This window comes from Schistocerca serialis, chromosome 10 (assembly GCF_023864345.2).
Source record: "Schistocerca serialis cubense isolate TAMUIC-IGC-003099 chromosome 10, iqSchSeri2.2, whole genome shotgun sequence".
Taxonomy (NCBI): Eukaryota; Metazoa; Arthropoda; class Insecta; order Orthoptera; family Acrididae; genus Schistocerca; species Schistocerca serialis.
In genome coordinates, this window is record NC_064647.1 from 227,256,082 (window position 1) to 227,273,389 (window position 17,308).

Below are 17,308 nucleotides of genomic sequence, written 5' to 3' on the forward strand. Positions count from 1 at the left end.
TCTTCATGATCTGGACTCACAGTGAAGAAGAACTCCAGAATTTCCTCTCCAACCTCAACTCCTTTGGTTCCATCAGTTTCACCTGGTCCTACTCCAAATCCCATGCCACTTTCCTTGACGTTGACCTCCACCTGTCCAATGGCCAACTTCACACGTCCGTCCACATCAAACCCACCAACAAGCAACAGTACCTCCATTATGACAGCTGCCACCCATTCCACATCAAACGGTCCCTTCCCTACAGCCTAGGTCTTCGTGGCAAATGAATCTGCTCCAGTCCGGAATCCCTGAATCATTACACCAACAACCTGAAAACAGCTTTCGCATCCCGCAACTACCCTCCCGACCTGGTACAGAAGCAAATAACCAGAGCCACTTCCTCGTCCCCTCAAACCCAGAATCCCCCACAGAAGAACCACAAAAGTGCCCCACTTGTGACAGGATACTTTCCGGGACTGGACCAGACTCTGAATGTGGCTCTCCAGCAGGGATACGACTTCCTCAAATCCTGCCCTGAAATGAGATCCATCCTTCATGAAATCCTCCCCACTCTGCCAAGAGTGTCTTTCCGCCGTCCACCTAACCTTCGTAACCTGTTAGTTCATCCCTATGAAATCGCCAAACCACCTTCCCTACCCTCTGGCTCCTATCCTTGTAACCGCCCCCGATGCAAAACCTGTCCCATGCACCCTCCCACCACCACCTACTCCAGTCCTGTAACCCGGAAGGTGTACACGATCAAAGGCAGAGCCACGTGTGAAAGCACCCACGTGATTTACCAACTGACCTGCCTACACTGTGACGCATTCTATGTGGGAATGACCAGCAACAAACTGTCCATTCGCATGAATGGACACAGGCAGACAGTGTTTGTTGGTAATGAGGATCACCCTGTGGCTAAACATGCCTTGGTGCACGGCCAGCACATCTTGGCACAGTGTTACACCGTCCGGGTTATCTGGATACTTCCCACCAACACCAACCTATCCGAACTCCGGAGATGGGAACTTGCCCTTCAGTATATCCTCTCTTCTCGTCATCCGCCAGGCCTCAATCTCCGCTAATTTCAAGTTGCCGCCACTCATACCTCACCTGTCTTTCGACAACTTCTTTGCCTCTACACTTCTGCCTCGACTGACATCTCTGCCCAAACTCTTTGTCTTTAAATATGTCTGCTTGTGTCTGTATGTGTGGATGGATATGTGTGTGTGTGCGAGTGTATACCTGTCCTTTTTTCCCCCTAAGGTAAGTCTTTCCGCTCCCGGGATTGGAATGACTCCTTACCCTCTCCTTTAAAACCCACTTCCTTTCGTCTTCCCCTCTCCTTCCCTCTTTCCTGATGAGGCAACAGTTTGTTGCGAAAGCTTGAATTTTGTGTGTATGTTTGTGTTTGTTTGTGTGTCTATCGACCTGCCAGCGCTTTTGTTCGGTAAGTCACCTCATCTTTGTTTTTTTGTATATATATATCTCCAACACACAATGTTTCAACAGCAGACATTCATCGTCAATATTGTCCTGGATGTGATTCAAAAGTTATGAGTGAAGGTGTTGTGTGGTAACAGATCCGATTTTTTAGAAGTGGTAGAACAAACATTCATGATAAAGAGAGGAGTGGTGGACCTTTTAGCATTTACAAACATTATCATTACATTAGATGTTCAAAGTGATCACCCTGGGCATTGATGCATTTTTGTGCTTGACTGATTATATTGAGAGTTGTTAGATGCAAAATGTTCATGTCAAGTTGTGTTGACTTCTCATTGAATGTTCACATTCAGTTTATCAATGTAGCAGGGATCAGATGCATAAAGTCTTCTCTTTTGGGTGGTCTCTAAAGAAAGAACCATATGTAAACAACTCTGGAGAATGCTGACAACTTGTTTGTTCATTGAAGCAGGGTGCACACATCCCAGGACAACTGGGAAATCCAGGAAAAATGTGGGAAATTTTTCATACAGGAAATACCTAGAAATTTTTTTGTATTCTGGGAATTTTTAGTTTTCAGTTAAATTTCAGTAACTTTGATCGGTAAGAACTGGTATTCTAACAAAGAATTTGACCTTAACCTGCTACTGCAGAATATTACTGTAGCAATAAAATTTATAAAAGAGAGTAACACCAAAATAAAACTTCAGTTCCAAAGAAAATGTCCTATTTACAACAACAAAACACAGTGCACATACCAGAGTCTGCTGACAGCAAAATGTGCGCAACATATTTCAGTATTACAAAAGTATAAATACAAATTCACCAAATACAGTACCATAGTTTTTGGACACAGAATACTAAAATATCACCAGTGCGATGCCCATGCTATGATTTGGAAACAGGGGCTGTAGTAGCACTCAGATTGACTTGACAGTGAACTTCAAATTCGGGAAGATGCAGCACTATAATCTGTATTCTTGCTTTGCGATATACAACTGCTAGATGATGTTTCTCATTGAGAAAGGCTAAGCTTTCACATATAATACAGCTCATTAAAAAAAACTGTGCAGAATGCTTTGTTTTTTGCTGGCGACTGCCAGGAATTTCTACTTTGTTGTATAAAACCTGTAGCATTCATTTTACAACTCCTAGGGAAAGTATTTTGTCACTTAACATGGAAAAGATTTACTTTCTCCCCAGGTACAGTGTATTTTCACCTGGAGAAAAGTGCATTTTCACCCAGAAAAAGTGTATTTTTAACTGGAAAATCTGGGATTTTTTTGCTTGTTTGTGTATTTTTTTAAACTTGTTTGTGTACACACCTGGAAATGTTTGATGTGTGAATGTTACTCTGTCATGTTAGCAGGAGCTATATTTTTTTCATTAGTTACTGGAAGTGGTAAATTAAATGTCTCTTTTCTTGCTGTTAAGTGCATGCTCTGCAAATTAACATGACTGGGTAAATGAAACAAACTTCATTTGACACGAAGTATGACATAAGCTCTATGTCCCCCCAATAGTGCTTTCAAGAAGCTGATTGCAATAACCATTTAGTTCCAGTTTGTCTTCTTCAGCTGTTACACAAAAATGGTGTCAGTTCTCCATTGCTTTTAATCGGTTGTTTGTACACTTACCACTCTCTTTTTTCTGTGAACTGTTGACATGTTTATTCTAATGATTGGGAAATAATGTAGGCCTCAACTATAGTTATCCATTTATATTCATTGAATAACGCATTTTACACAAACACAACTGCACTCACAACACTACTGCAATGCAATGAAGTGAATACTGCATTGACACACAACCATCCAACAAATTATAGCAGCAGTCAATAGTAGCATCCAGGGTGTGTCAAACCTTTTGGGTCAAATGGAAACAGATAAAAGTAGGTCCTCAACTGATTATATTGAGATAGGGAACCAATATTTGAAAATGTGTATTTACAACGTAGCTCATAGTAATTGTTCAAAGTGATGATCACAAGTCCCAGAGCATTTATTGCAATGGCGCATATAGTTCTGCCACACACTCTCAAAGATTCCGGGTGTATGTTGTACGCTGAAACAGGCAACAGATGATAAACAGCTTACTCCTCTGACACCAAACAGGCATACTGTACACAACTTAGCTTACAGCACATGTGCCATGTGACGACATGTATGGCACCGGCACGCAAGCTCGCCACTATCCCTGTTTTCAGTTTTCCACTGCACCAGACAGATTCTCTGTTTTCAGTTTTCCACTGCATCAGACAGATTATGCTGTGTACATTGTTAGGTGTGTTACTGTGTTCAGTGCATGACATGTAATCAAAGATGGAATGTTACTCATCACAGAATTGGGAAACATGAATTTAATGTAGGGTATGGCAGAATGTAGTGCCCCTAAAGAAGCACAAATATAGAGAGATCACATCCCAATGGGCATCATGCTGATTGGAAGCAATTTATCTCAGTGGGTACCATCTTACAAGAGGCGGGATGTTTCACACCACGGAGAGCCGGCCAAGGTTCCCGCCAAAGACGTGACTGAACACCAGACTTTGAGGAAATGGTGTTGGATCATGTGGCAAACACATAATAGTAAGCACATTGCTCATGAAATACACACTTTGAAATGCACACTTCGAAGGATACCAACTGATTTTGAGCCCTGCATTCACTTCTGTCAATGGATAATCCACGGTAGTGCTCTAGTGCCTAACTTCATACATTTTGTAGTGTTCAGGGATGAGGCCTCATTCATCTGTGATGGTGTTTTATGCAGCCATGTCTGGAGTGAGTGCAGTTCCCATGCCAACCACATTGGTGGCCACCAAAAATGATTCTCTGTAAACATACGGGCAGGCATTCTCAAGACCATGTAATAGGACCTTATTTGCTGCCTCCCTATTTGACTCATCCACATTGCATGGTGTCCTGCGGGATGTGCTGCCACAGTTCTTTTTGTCTGCAAAGGATATAGTTTTTACACAATGGTGCACCAGTCCACTTGAGTGTTAATGTCTGTGACCACCTCAACAACAACAACAACAACAACAACAACATACTTTCATCATTGGATGGGAAGGGGAGGTTTTCCCCATGGCCGGCACAATTGTGGCATCTCACATCTCTGGAAATTTTGCTTTGGGGATTATGTCAAGACATTGGTGTACGAAACACCTGTAGAAGTTTGGTTTACAAAACCCCCAAAGAAATGGATAAAGACCCACTTGCTAGGGTTCAAATTGCCTGTTTTCTGGTTCAACAGACACCAGGTATCTTTGAGAGTTAGTGGCAGAACTTCATGCACCATTGCCATGCATGCATTGAGACTGGTAGTGGCCACTTTGAAGAATTATTGTGATTACTATGGGCTATGTTGTTATGGTTGTACACTGTATGTCCATAACACAGAAATATGTATTTCTGACCATTGGTTCCTTATCTCAATATAACCAGTTCTGGACCCAGTGTCACCTGCTTCAGTTAAACTCAATCTTCAAGACAAGCTTTATACATCCACTAGTTGCATGAGAGTCTTCCATTAATAGCGTCAGTTTCATGGTGTGTTTAGTTCTATTTTGTTCATTGAATTCCTCTACTACCAGGTCTAATATTCTGGAAGTGTTTTGTACTTAATCATGTCTCTGAAATCATCCAATTTTCAAAGGCGATTTTGGTGAGTTTGTTGAGTATCGCATGATACAGATGTTTGGAAACCTGTTGTCTGGTAACTGACCTCCAAACTCCAAGCATATAGAAAATTAAAGGAGGCCATCCTGGAAGGTACCTTTCCAAAGAGTCTTAATGTCACAAAACTTAGTATTAATTGCAGTAACTATGCATTACATAAGTATGGTGCATGTGAGCTGACACCTGTAACGCTCAATGTACACCAGAACATACAAATTTATGCTGACAGTGTCCTGCATTAACTGTCCTTATCCATTATTAGTAAATTTTGTTTGAAGCCATTTGCTGCAGTATCCAAAGTGGTAATGTATTGATGTCCATAGTTAAAAAAAACTTCTTCTGTTTGGATTAGATTATGTTATTTCCTTTTTATAATTCTCCATGTGTTGTAACATTTTTTAGTTGTTGGTACGGGGTGGGGGGGATCCGAGACTTACCATTTATGTCATACTCTGTGCTTACTACATCATAATGTTTACCTATGTGTAATCACTGTTTCATTCAGTCTTCTTCAATATTGAGAAATAAGCTTTCCTATTGTTTCACTTACAAATGCCTTTGAGGCATGTGAAACCAGTCCTTCACAAATATTGTTTAGGGTGAATTTCTCTGGAAAACACGGGGAATCAGCAATAATATTGGGATTTCACTTGTTGGTCAGCTAGAAATCAAATTGAGAGCTTCTGTTGTTGAGAACACTTACTTGTCCAATTGGCTTGTAATGGAAGGAAAACCCTACAGTGAGTTGTTTTTATGTTTGTTGCTTAGTCATTGTCACCTCTGATACTTTCGTCCAGACAGTTACTTCTATTGCCTGCAGGTTCTCACACTCTCAAATATTTTGCATTGTACTACATGTGTGTGTCGTAATTTGTAACATGGTTGTAATTTTCTAATTTTCACAAAAGCAAAGTTTCCATTTTTTAAATGAATTTTGATTGTTTTGAAATTAATTTCCATATGCACCCCATACCAACTTGATCATTTCTCTCACTGTATTTTAGTGTTGATTGTTCTACTGGTGCTCAATATGTTTTAAGCCTTTTGGCTTTACTATTACGAATCTTCACTACAATTTGCTGGAAGAAATTATTTATTCCTCTGTTATTATCTAACCCATGCATTTGGTCAGTGGAGGGTCAGATGTGGGTGAGGTGTGTGTCACTGTAGATAAGCCTGTGTGAGAGAGGGGCAGAGGACTCATCTTCTCTTTGGTCTGTAGACTGTCCCAGCCTATTTACATGAAGCAGCAAAAGCATCTGACTGTTTGAAAGTATAAACAACAAAAATGTTAAGAGCAATAAAAAATGTTTTATTGGTTATTACAGGATGGTGTTAATGGAAATTAAAGAAAATAACATTGGAACAACCGATTCCACAGTTTAAGATTTGAAGATGACTTCCTTCGAATGGTGCCCTTCTGTGATGAAGCACCCTTCCAGTCTCGCACCAAAGGTGTCAAACTCCTTCCCTAACATTGCAGGAGAGGGGATGGCGATTTCTTAAGTTATGGCCACCTTAGGTTCGCCCAATGTGTGGGGCTTGTTTGTGTAGATTCTTGATTTCAAGAAACCCCCACAAGAAAAAAAATCACGAGCGCCCTGGTCATGCAATATGCTTGAAATCCAAGATTACTTGGCCACAAAACTTACTTTTCAAAAAAAAAAAATCCATCACCTCATTGGCTTTATGTGCAGTTGCCCCATCTTGCTGCAACCACATTCTAGTGCGCACTAAGCGTCTTCTCTGAAGTTCATAGATCAGGAAGTTTTGTATTATCAACAGATAATGTTGTGAATGTGCAGCTTTACTGTATGATTACATGATGATGGCGTCCTCTTGGGTAAAATATTCCGGAGGTAAAATAGTCCCCCATTCAGATCTCCGGGCGGGGACTACTCAAGAGGATGTCGTTATCAGGAGAAAGAAAACTGGCGTTCTACGGATCGGAGTGTGGAATGTCAGATCCCTTAATCGGGCAGGTAGGTTAGAAAATTTAAAAAGGGAAATGGATAGGTTGAAGTTAGATATAGTGGGAATTAGTGAAGTTCGGTGGCAGGAGGAACAAGACTTCTGGTCAGGTGACTACAGGGTTATAAACACAAAATCAAATAGGGGTAATGCAGGAGTAGGCTTAATAATGAATAGGAAAATAGGAATGCGGGTAAGCTACTACACACAGCATAGTGAACGCATTATTGTGGCCAGGATAGATACGAAGCCCACACCTACTACAGTAGTACAAGTTTATATGCCAACTAGCTCTGCAGATGACGAAGAAATTGAAGAAATGTATGATGAAATAAAAGAAATTATTCAGATTGTGAAGGGAGACGAAAATTTAATAGTCATGGGTGACTGGAATTAGAGTGTAGGAAAAGGGAGAGAAGGAAACATAGTAGGTGAATATGGATTGGGGCTAAGAAATGAAAGAGGAAGCCGCCTGGTAGAATTTTGCACAGAGCACAACATAATCATAACTAACACTTGGTTTAAGAATCATGAAAGAAGGTTGTATACATGGAAGAACCCTGGAGATACTAAAAGGTATCAGATAGATTATATAATGGTAAGACAGAGATTTAAGAACCAGGTTTTAAATTGTAAGACATTTCCAGGGGCAGATGTGGACTCTGACCACAATCTATTGGTTATGACCTGTAGATTAAAACTGAAGAAACTGCAAAAAGGTGGGAATTTAAGGAGATGGGACCTGGATAAACTAAAAGAACCAGAGGTTGTACAGAGATTCAGGGAGAGCATAAGGTAGCAATTGACAGGAATGTGGGAAATAAATACAGTAGAAGAAGAAGGGTAGCTTTGAGGGATGAAGTAGTGAAGGCAGCAGAGGATCAAGTAGGTAAAAAGACGAGGGCTAGTAGAAATCCTTGGGTAACAGAAGAAATATTGAATTTAATTGATGAAAGGAGAAAATATAAAAATGCAGTAAGTGAAACAGGCAAAAAGGAATACAAACGTCTCAAAAATGAGATCGACAGGAAGTGCAAAATGGCTAAGCAGGGATGGCTAGAGGACAAATGTAAGGATGTAGAGGCCTATCTCACTAGGGGGTAAGATAGATACCGCCTACAGGAAAATTAAAGAGACCTTTGGAGATAAGAGAACGACTTGTATGAATATCAAGAGCTCAGACGGAAACCCAGTTCTAAGCAAAGAAGGGAAAGCAGAAAGGTGGAAGGAGTATATAGAGGGTCTATACAAGGGCGATGTAATTGAGGACAATATTATGGAAATGGAAGAGGATGTAGATGAAGATGAAATGGGAGATATGATACTGCGTGAAGAGTTTGACAGAGCACTGAAAGACCTGAGTCGAAACAAGGCCCCCGGAGTAGACAATATTCCATTGGAACTACTGACGGCCGTGGGAGAGCCAGTCCTGACAAAACTCTACCATCTGGTGAGCAAGATGTATGAAACAGGCGAAATACCCTCAGACTTCAAGAAGAATATAATAATTCCAATCCCAAAGAAAGCAGGTGTTGACAGATGTGAAAATTACCGAACTATCAGTTTAATAAGTCACAGCTGCAAAATACTAACACGAGTTCTTTACAGACGAATGGAAAAACTAGTAGAAGCCAACCTCGGGGAAGATCAGTTTGGATTCCGTAGAAACACTGGAACACGTGAGGCAATACTGACCTTACGACTTATCTTAGAAGCTAGATTAAGGAAAGGCAAACCTACGTTTCTAGCATTTGTAGACTTAGAGAAAGCTTTTGACAATATTGACTGGAATACTCTCTTTCAAATTCTTAAGGTGGCTGGGGTAAAATACAGGGAGCGAAAGGCTATTTACAATTTGTACAGAAACCAGATGGCAGTTATGACAGTCGAGGGACATGAAAGGGAAGCAGTGGTTGGGAAGGGAGTAAGACAGGGTTGTAGCCTCTCCCCGATGTTGTTCAATCTGTATATTGGGCAAGCAGTAAAGGAAACAAAAGAAAAATTCGGAGTAGGTATTAAAATTCATGGAGAAGAAATAAAAACTTTGAGGTTCGCCGATGACATTGTAATTCTGTCAGAGACAGCAAAGGACTTGGAAGAGTAGTTGAACGGAATGGACAGTGTCTTGAAAGGAGGATATAAGATGATCAACAACAAAAGCAAAACAAGGATAATGGAATGTAGTCTAAGTCGGGTGATGCTGAGGGAATTAGATTAGGAAATGAGGCACTTAAAGTAGTAAAGGAGTTTTGCTATTTGGGGAGCAAAATAACTGATGATGGTCGAAGTAGAGAGGATATAAAATGTAGGGTGGCAATGGCAAGGAAATCGTTTCTGAAGAAGAGAAATTTGTTAACATCCAGTATTGATTTAAGTGTCAGGAAGTCATTTCTGAAAGTATTCGTTTGGAGTGTAGCCATGTATGGAAGTGAAACATGGACGATAAATATTTTGGACAAGAAGAGAATAGAAGCTTTCGAAATGTGGTGCTACAGAAGAATGCTGAAGATTAGATGGGTAGATCACATAACTAATGAGGAAGTATTGAATAGGGTTGGGGAGAAGAGAAGTTTGTGGCACAACTTGACCAGAAGAAGGGATCGGTTGGTAGGACATGTTCTGAGGCAGCAAGGGATCACCAGTTTAGTATTGGAGGGCAGCATGGAGGGTAAAAATCGTAGAGGGAGACCAAGAGATGAATACACTAAGCAGATTCAGAAGGATGTAGGTTGCAGTAGGTACTGGGAGATGAAAAACCTTGCACAGGATAGAGTAGCATGGAGAGCTGCATCAAACCAGTCTCAGGACTGAAGACCACAACAACAACAACAATGTTGTGAATTGACCATCCTCTTCGAAGTATGGTCCAATGACACAAGTTTGTTACACCACACCACACATTAACGTTAGGACTAAGCAGAGGACGTTCATGCAGTTCTTCAGGATTTGTAGTTGACCACTAACAAAAGTCCTGTTTGTTTACATAACAGTCCAAATGAAAATGCGCCTCATCACTCGTCATGAAAATTTTTCCATCTGTCATCAAATCAATCATTTGCTCTGAAAAGGCTTTTCGCTTTGCATAGTCATTGGGCTTTAACTACTGAACAATAGCTATTTTGTACAGATGTAAATGCAGAATGAACTGCAAAATTCGTCTTACCGAGCAGTCAGACATATGCAAAGCACCAACTTGTTTATGGGTCGGCTGCTGATGACTGGCGTCCACAGCTGCTCCTACTCTACCAATATTCTCCGGCGTCTGGGCTGACTTTGGTCGGCCTGTCGACTTCCATTTCAATGCTGAACTGGTAGCTGTGAAGCTACTCACCAATAGCATAATTGTGTTGCTTATCAGTAAAATGGGTAATAACTCAAGGATGGTAACCAATGTTGGCAGCGGGGAGCACAAAAGATATGTTGCCTGTGTGTGGAAAAAGTTTTCAAACCAGCCCATATTGTAAGGTAATGATAGTTCAAGAATTTACTTGTCGCAAATTTCATACACTTACCTAGTTGCTCACTGAAGCAGTACCAGTATGGCACAAAATAATACAAACTATAGTATGGTTTCCCCTTTTTGGTTTCCAGCTAATGATTCAGTCACCAAAATCTGCCATCAACATACTTAGAGAAAATTATTCCAATGTGTAAAACTTTATTTAAGTGCACTAAATGGATTAATGGGGATGAAATGACATAAGTGCAAACTGTTCAGAAATATTGAACCTGTACATCGGAGTTAGAATCTAGGTATGGCCCAGCGGCAAAGCTCTTTAGAGGATTTTGAGGCTTAAACTACCCAAAAATTTCAGGAACATTTACAGTTAGAGTTAAAATATAAGAATGTATTAGCTATCCAGTTTAACGGCACTGGAGGGTTCTAGCCTCATTTCTATGCAGTAGCTGGCAGCTGTATATCATACGAGTGTGGCAGTAAGGCTTGGCTCAGTTGTGAAGTGTTATTTCATTTGCTGTTCACTACTAGTTTAAACAAAACTTGTTTTAGTAGAATCATTTGTGAGTGGACGTGATTAACTAACTGTATTATGGCTTGTGGAGACGAACACTGATGTCTTTATTTTGCAAATTAGATGACAAACCATTTTTCAAGCTGGGCTTACAAAACAAAGTGCACTTATCTTTACAAGTGATTCACACCACACTTGGGCATTAAAATAACTGATGGGAAACATAATTTCAGTTTCCCTGTTATAAAAAGTGTCCTTGGTTTACAGGTTGCTCTGTGACAAATAAATTGTATTGTTACTAACAAAGAGATAGAGGGGCTGGCCAGTACTTACCTCAGCTCAGTACAGCCGATAGATACACAAAAAACAGAACCGAAAATTTACGTTCCTAGCTTTTGGATCAAATGTTCCTTCATCAGGGAGGAGAGAGGGGAAAGAAAGGGAAGAAGGGAAGGTGGATTCAGTTACTCACAACCCAGGTTATGAAGCAACAGGGAAGGGAAAACAGGGAGGGTAGCAAGGATGGAGGCATGGTTGTCAGAGGGAAGCCAAAGATATTCTACTGTAAGTACTGTGCCAGCTTCAAACCAAAGAGGATGCATACAGAAGTAAAGAGGTATATAGTATAAAGATAAACACAACTATGTAGGATGAAAAGATGTGTGAATGGCTAAAGAGGAAAGGGAAAGAGGAGAAGACTGAAGAGTAAATGGGAGTGAGGTTGTTTAACATAGGTTCAGTCCAGGGGGATGGCGGGACGAAAGGATGTGTTGGAGTGCAAGTTCCCATCTCCGCAGTTCAGAGAGACTGGTGTTGGGTGGGAGAAGCCAAATGGCACATACAGTGTAGCGGGTTCCTAGTTCCCTAGAATTATGCTGGAGGGCATGCTCCGCTACTGGGTATTGGACATCTCCTAGCACTACCTCTCCCAGCGCCCACCCGGACATCTTCCAAAAACCTAGTTCCTTATCACACTTACCAACTTCATCCTCACCCATAATTACTTCACTTTTGAAGGCCAGACCTACAAACAAATCAGGGGAACGGCCATGGGAACCAGGATGGCTCCGTCCTATGCCAACCTCTTCATGGGCCGCATGGAGGAGGCTTTCCTGAAGACCCAACAGCTGCTTCCCCTGGCCTGGTATAAGTTTATAGACGACATCTTTGTGGTCTGGACTCATGGTGAAGAAACACTCCTTAATTTCCTCCATAACCTTAACTCCTTTTCGAATCTGAATTTCACGTGGTCCTTCTCCAAAACCCAAGCCACCTTCCTGGATGTTGACCTTCATCTTGTTGAAGCTCACATTCACACCTCTGTCCATATCAAACCCACAAGCAAACAACAGTACCTTCACTTTGATAGCTGCCATCCATTCCACATCAAACGCTCCCTTCCCTACAGCCTAGGTATTCGTGGCAAACGTATCTGCTCCAGTGACGAATCCCTCAACAATTACACCAATAACCTGACCAGTGCTTTCCTCTCCCGCAACTATCCTGCAGACCTTGTCCACAAACATCTCCCATCCAACAACAATGTTCCTACCCCCAGGCCACACAGAAGCATCCCCCTTGTCACCCAACATTATCCTGGCCTCGAATACATCAACAAATTACTCCGCCAGGGATATGACTTTCTCAAGTCAGCCCCTTAAATGAGATCACCCTTTGACAAAATTCTACCCACACCACCCAGAGTTGCCTTTCGTCGCCCCCCTAACCTCCATAACATCCTTGTTAAACCCTACAATATTCCCAGACTACCTTCTCTACCCAGCGGTTCCTACCCCTGTAACCGACCCTGCTGCAAAACCTGCCCCATGCATCCCCCCGCAACCACCTACTCCAGCCCCGCTACTGGTAAAACATACACAATTCAAGGCAGGGCCACGTGTGAAACTACACATGTTGTTTATCAGCTGACATGCCTGCACTGGACAGCCTTTTACATCGGTATGACAACAACTAAACTGGCTGAGCGCATGAACGGACACAGACGAACTGTCCGTCTAGGAGATGTCCAATACCCAGTAGCGGAGCATGCCCTCCAGCATAATTCTAGGGACATAGGAACCTGCTACACCGTATGTGCCATTTGGCTTCTCCCACCCAATACCAGTCCCTCTGAACTGCGGAGATGGGAACTTGCACTCCAACACATCCTTTTGTCCCGCCATCCCCCTGGACTGAACCTACGTTAAACAACCTCACTCCCATTTACTCTTCAGTCTTCTCCTCTTTCCCTTTCCTCTTTAGCCATTCTCGCATCTTTTCATCCTACATAGTTGTGTTTATCTTTATACTATATACCTCTTTACTTCTGTATGCATCCTCTTTGGTTTGAAGCTGGCACAGTACTTACAGTAGAATATCTTTGGCTTCCCTCTGACAACCATGCCTCCATCCTTGCTAACCTCCCTGTTTTCCTTTCCCTGTTGCTTCATAACCTGGGTTGTGAGTAACTGAATCCACCTTCCCTTCTTCCCTTTCTTTCCCCTCTCTCCTCCATGATGAAGGAACATTTGTTCCGAAAGCTAGGAACGTAAATTTTCGGTTCCGTTTTTTGTGTATCTATCGGCTGTACTGAGCTGAGGTAAGTACTGGCCAGCCCCTCTATCTCTTTGTTAGTATTTGTTTCACATCTTTATATGAGATTTTCCATTAATCATTTAAATTGTATTGTTACACAAATATTTTGTTTCATGGGTCTGGGATTGAAAAAGAATTATTGTCAGCTTCTTTTGGAGTGTGTGTGAAAAATTTTGACAGGAAAGCTGAGGAATGCGAGGATTTAAGATTACACTTCGGCTGTTGAGTCGTGGAGAAATTAAACATCCAATTTCTGAAGGAGCCAACTGTAGCCATAAAATGTAATGCAGTTGTGAAACAAAATAAATTCTTAATTGTAAGAGTTACTGATGTTTGTTTCTTGGGTAAGCAGGAGGTTGGATATACAGAACACTTTGAAGATAAAAGTTCTGACAACAAACAATTCATGGGCTGTTCTGAGTTATTGGAACTTTTTCCTTGACAGGAACAGTTTATTTGAGATCACTTACAGAGCAATTCTGCATTCAAAGAAATATCAAGCACAATTCAAAACAAATTGGTTGAATTGGTCACCAATGTCATTAATGATTGCATTAAAAATGAGTTGCAGTCTCATGAGTTTGTTCGAGTGCAAACAGATGAAACCCTAGATGATTCTTGTAAGTCACAAATTTATATTATTGTGGGGTTTTGTATACAAGATAGACCCGTAGAAGATGTGTTGGTTTCCACAGTGTTTCTAGAGACAAAACTGTTCAGGGTTTATCAGAAACCGTACTCAATGCACTTGATATTTGGGAGTTACTGACAAAATAGTGAGCCAAACGTAAGATGGAGCCTCATTAATGGCAGGTAAACATGCAAAAATGTCCACAAGCCATATTTTTACACTGGTATGCTCATAAACTTAATATAGTGCTGTTACGTTGGTCTACAAATATCAAAGCAGGTAGGTAGGTTTTTCATTTACAATCTTGTGTCGTTCCGTTAATTTTTTTGTGTCCTCAGAGAGGAGATCAGCAAAAACTGTGACCTCATGTATTGAAAACTGTAACAAGAAATTTTACACTGAAATTCATATTAGTGAGTGTGACTTCCAGTCCCTTAAGAGATCTTACATAATGTCATAGTGCAAATGGAAATGCGTTTTGGAAATCTTCAGAATATTCAATTTACAGAATGTCTTGATAAAAATCAGTCTGAAAATTATATTTGCCACCTGAATACCTTCTTAGATTCATAATAGACAGTAATTGTCAAAATATTTGTAATGAAGTAGTAGATCTCATCACATTGATTTTTACATTCTCTGTCACTACAGTTTCTTCCGAAAGAAGGGTGAGCACCCTTAAAAGAACCAAAAAATTGCGTTCACAGCTTAGTGACTAATGGTAGGTTAAGATATTTCCGCACAATTACCATAAGAAAAAACATGGTAAACAACTTACAAGTGATCAGAAATTTAAAGGCATTGCTACCAAGAAGAATCAATGCATGCAATGCATGGTTCACCTGTACACAAAAAGATACAAGTTAAGCTTACCCACAATTAATCCATTAACTTCGCCACTGGTTTGGACCAAATTTTCAATTATTTTGCCATTAATTTGTACAAATTATTGTTTTTGGTATTTTCATCAGCCACAGTGGAAAACCTCTTATGGCTTAGTTAGGAGCAGCTAATGTATTTTGCAAAAATTTTCTTGTGCCTCAAAGTTTGCCATTATTGCTGCAGGTTTATAAGTGCAATGTCTTGTTTTGATATCTCTCTGAACAATCTCTAGAATGATTCCCCATTCGTCTCTACTCCATTTATGTACTTTCCTTATTGGTTAAAGTGCCTTCTATGCCATCACTTAGCATTTAGTCATGTGGAGGGTTCTTTTTGCCCCTGTGTTTATGTAGAGATTGATTGCAACAAGTGGGGGCTTCATGCCTATCAGAGTCACTTATGTACAAGTCCGTAAACATAGTCATTTGTATACTAACCTGATGTAATTTGTTTGCATTTCGTTTCAAGCACAGCTTTCCTCCACAGTAGTTATTTTCATGATCGGTTATGGCAGTATCACTTTCGATGTCACATGCATTTACCAGAACACGAGACAACTTGATAGAATATAAAAGAGGGGGGCAAAGATTTTAAGTTTAATATCCCACCCATAAATTATTAAAAAAGTATTTGTAGTCGTAGTAGTAGTAGTAGTAGTAGTAGTAGTATGTGTTTCATTTGTGTAGATGCTAATTTAAGTGGAGAGTGAAGAAAAGAAGTAAATCTGACAAATAACACATGCCAATTATGATTGTTGATAGTTTGTTATTTATTTATGACTGAGAAGCTGTTCGTCTTAGCTGCAACTGTGATGATGCTTTGGCCTTTTCTATACCCATAATAGATCTTCCACGCGGTGTGATCTTTTCATGATTTCTAGAAGTAAAGCAGTCATCAATTCAAAGATTGTTTTGAACAGCACAATCCTTTAACAGACACGGGCCTGAGGTGGTATGGCTTTGGCTTTCTGTGACCCTTGAATAGACTTTCCCAGCAAGTTACAGGAGGACCTGCATTTTATTGTGACTACGGCAAACAGCACTGGTTGATCTCCATACAATTGGTGAAAGCAGTGACTAATTACTTTTTTTATTTAAGGAATATGAACCAATTAAAAGGAAGTACCCCTTAAAAAAATGAACAACAGATTGGCATATAGCATGTGTTTCCAATGCAGTGCAAAGAATTCAGGTAACCCATGACACTGTGGCAATACTTATCAGTAAATATTCTGCAGGACTGGTTCCGCTGCCAATGCAAGCAGATCTATAAGACTAAATATGGTAATGGAGGAAGCTATGTCAACACAGTTGCTTTCAGTGATGGCCAGGGATCGGACAAATTGGATTCGACACACGTGCTGCATCTATTGCACCTGACCAGAGGATAGAATTCTGCAACAAGTGGACACTGAAGATTGATGAGAACAAACAGGTTTAGTTTGTAGGTTCAATCCCCCCAACACACACACACACACACACACACACACACACACACCTCCCGAGGAAGCTTGGCAGAGAGGATTGTTGATTTTTTTCCATTGAGGAAAAGCTCACCATGTTGAAAGATTTCTTCACACCAGTCCTGGATGAAAGTGGTGACTCCCCTGCATTGTTCAAAGAAGACGAGGCACTAGTACGTTACGGCATCGAACCATGCCAGTCACTGGACCACAGTCTTCTGGACATTAGATCAGTCAACTTGGCCTGATGGAGTAGCCACCCAGGTCACCAACCTCATTCGAGTGGACTTTCGTGTGAATCCTCTTAAAATTGTTTCCCAGTGGAAAAAATCTATAACATGGATTATTTTGAATGGAGACTCACCTTATTGTGCCCATAACGAGAGAGAGCTTCACTTCTTTGACTAAAGAGTAACTGACATTGTTTGTTGATGTTGAAGTAGTGTAACTGCAGCGTTGTACGATATCCCTTGTATGAATAAAATAAAAGTTAGTCACCCCTTTTACAATATCTGTAAAGAATTTTGACCCTAGGTATATTTCTTTATAATATTTTTTCTTTGTTATCTCATTTGGCACGGTTTATCCTGTATAACACAATCTTACGAATACAGATTTGTTTTCGGCTGCTAACTGGTGTGGTACTACCTTACTGCATTTAGGATGTGTAAGATTAGTACGGAACTGT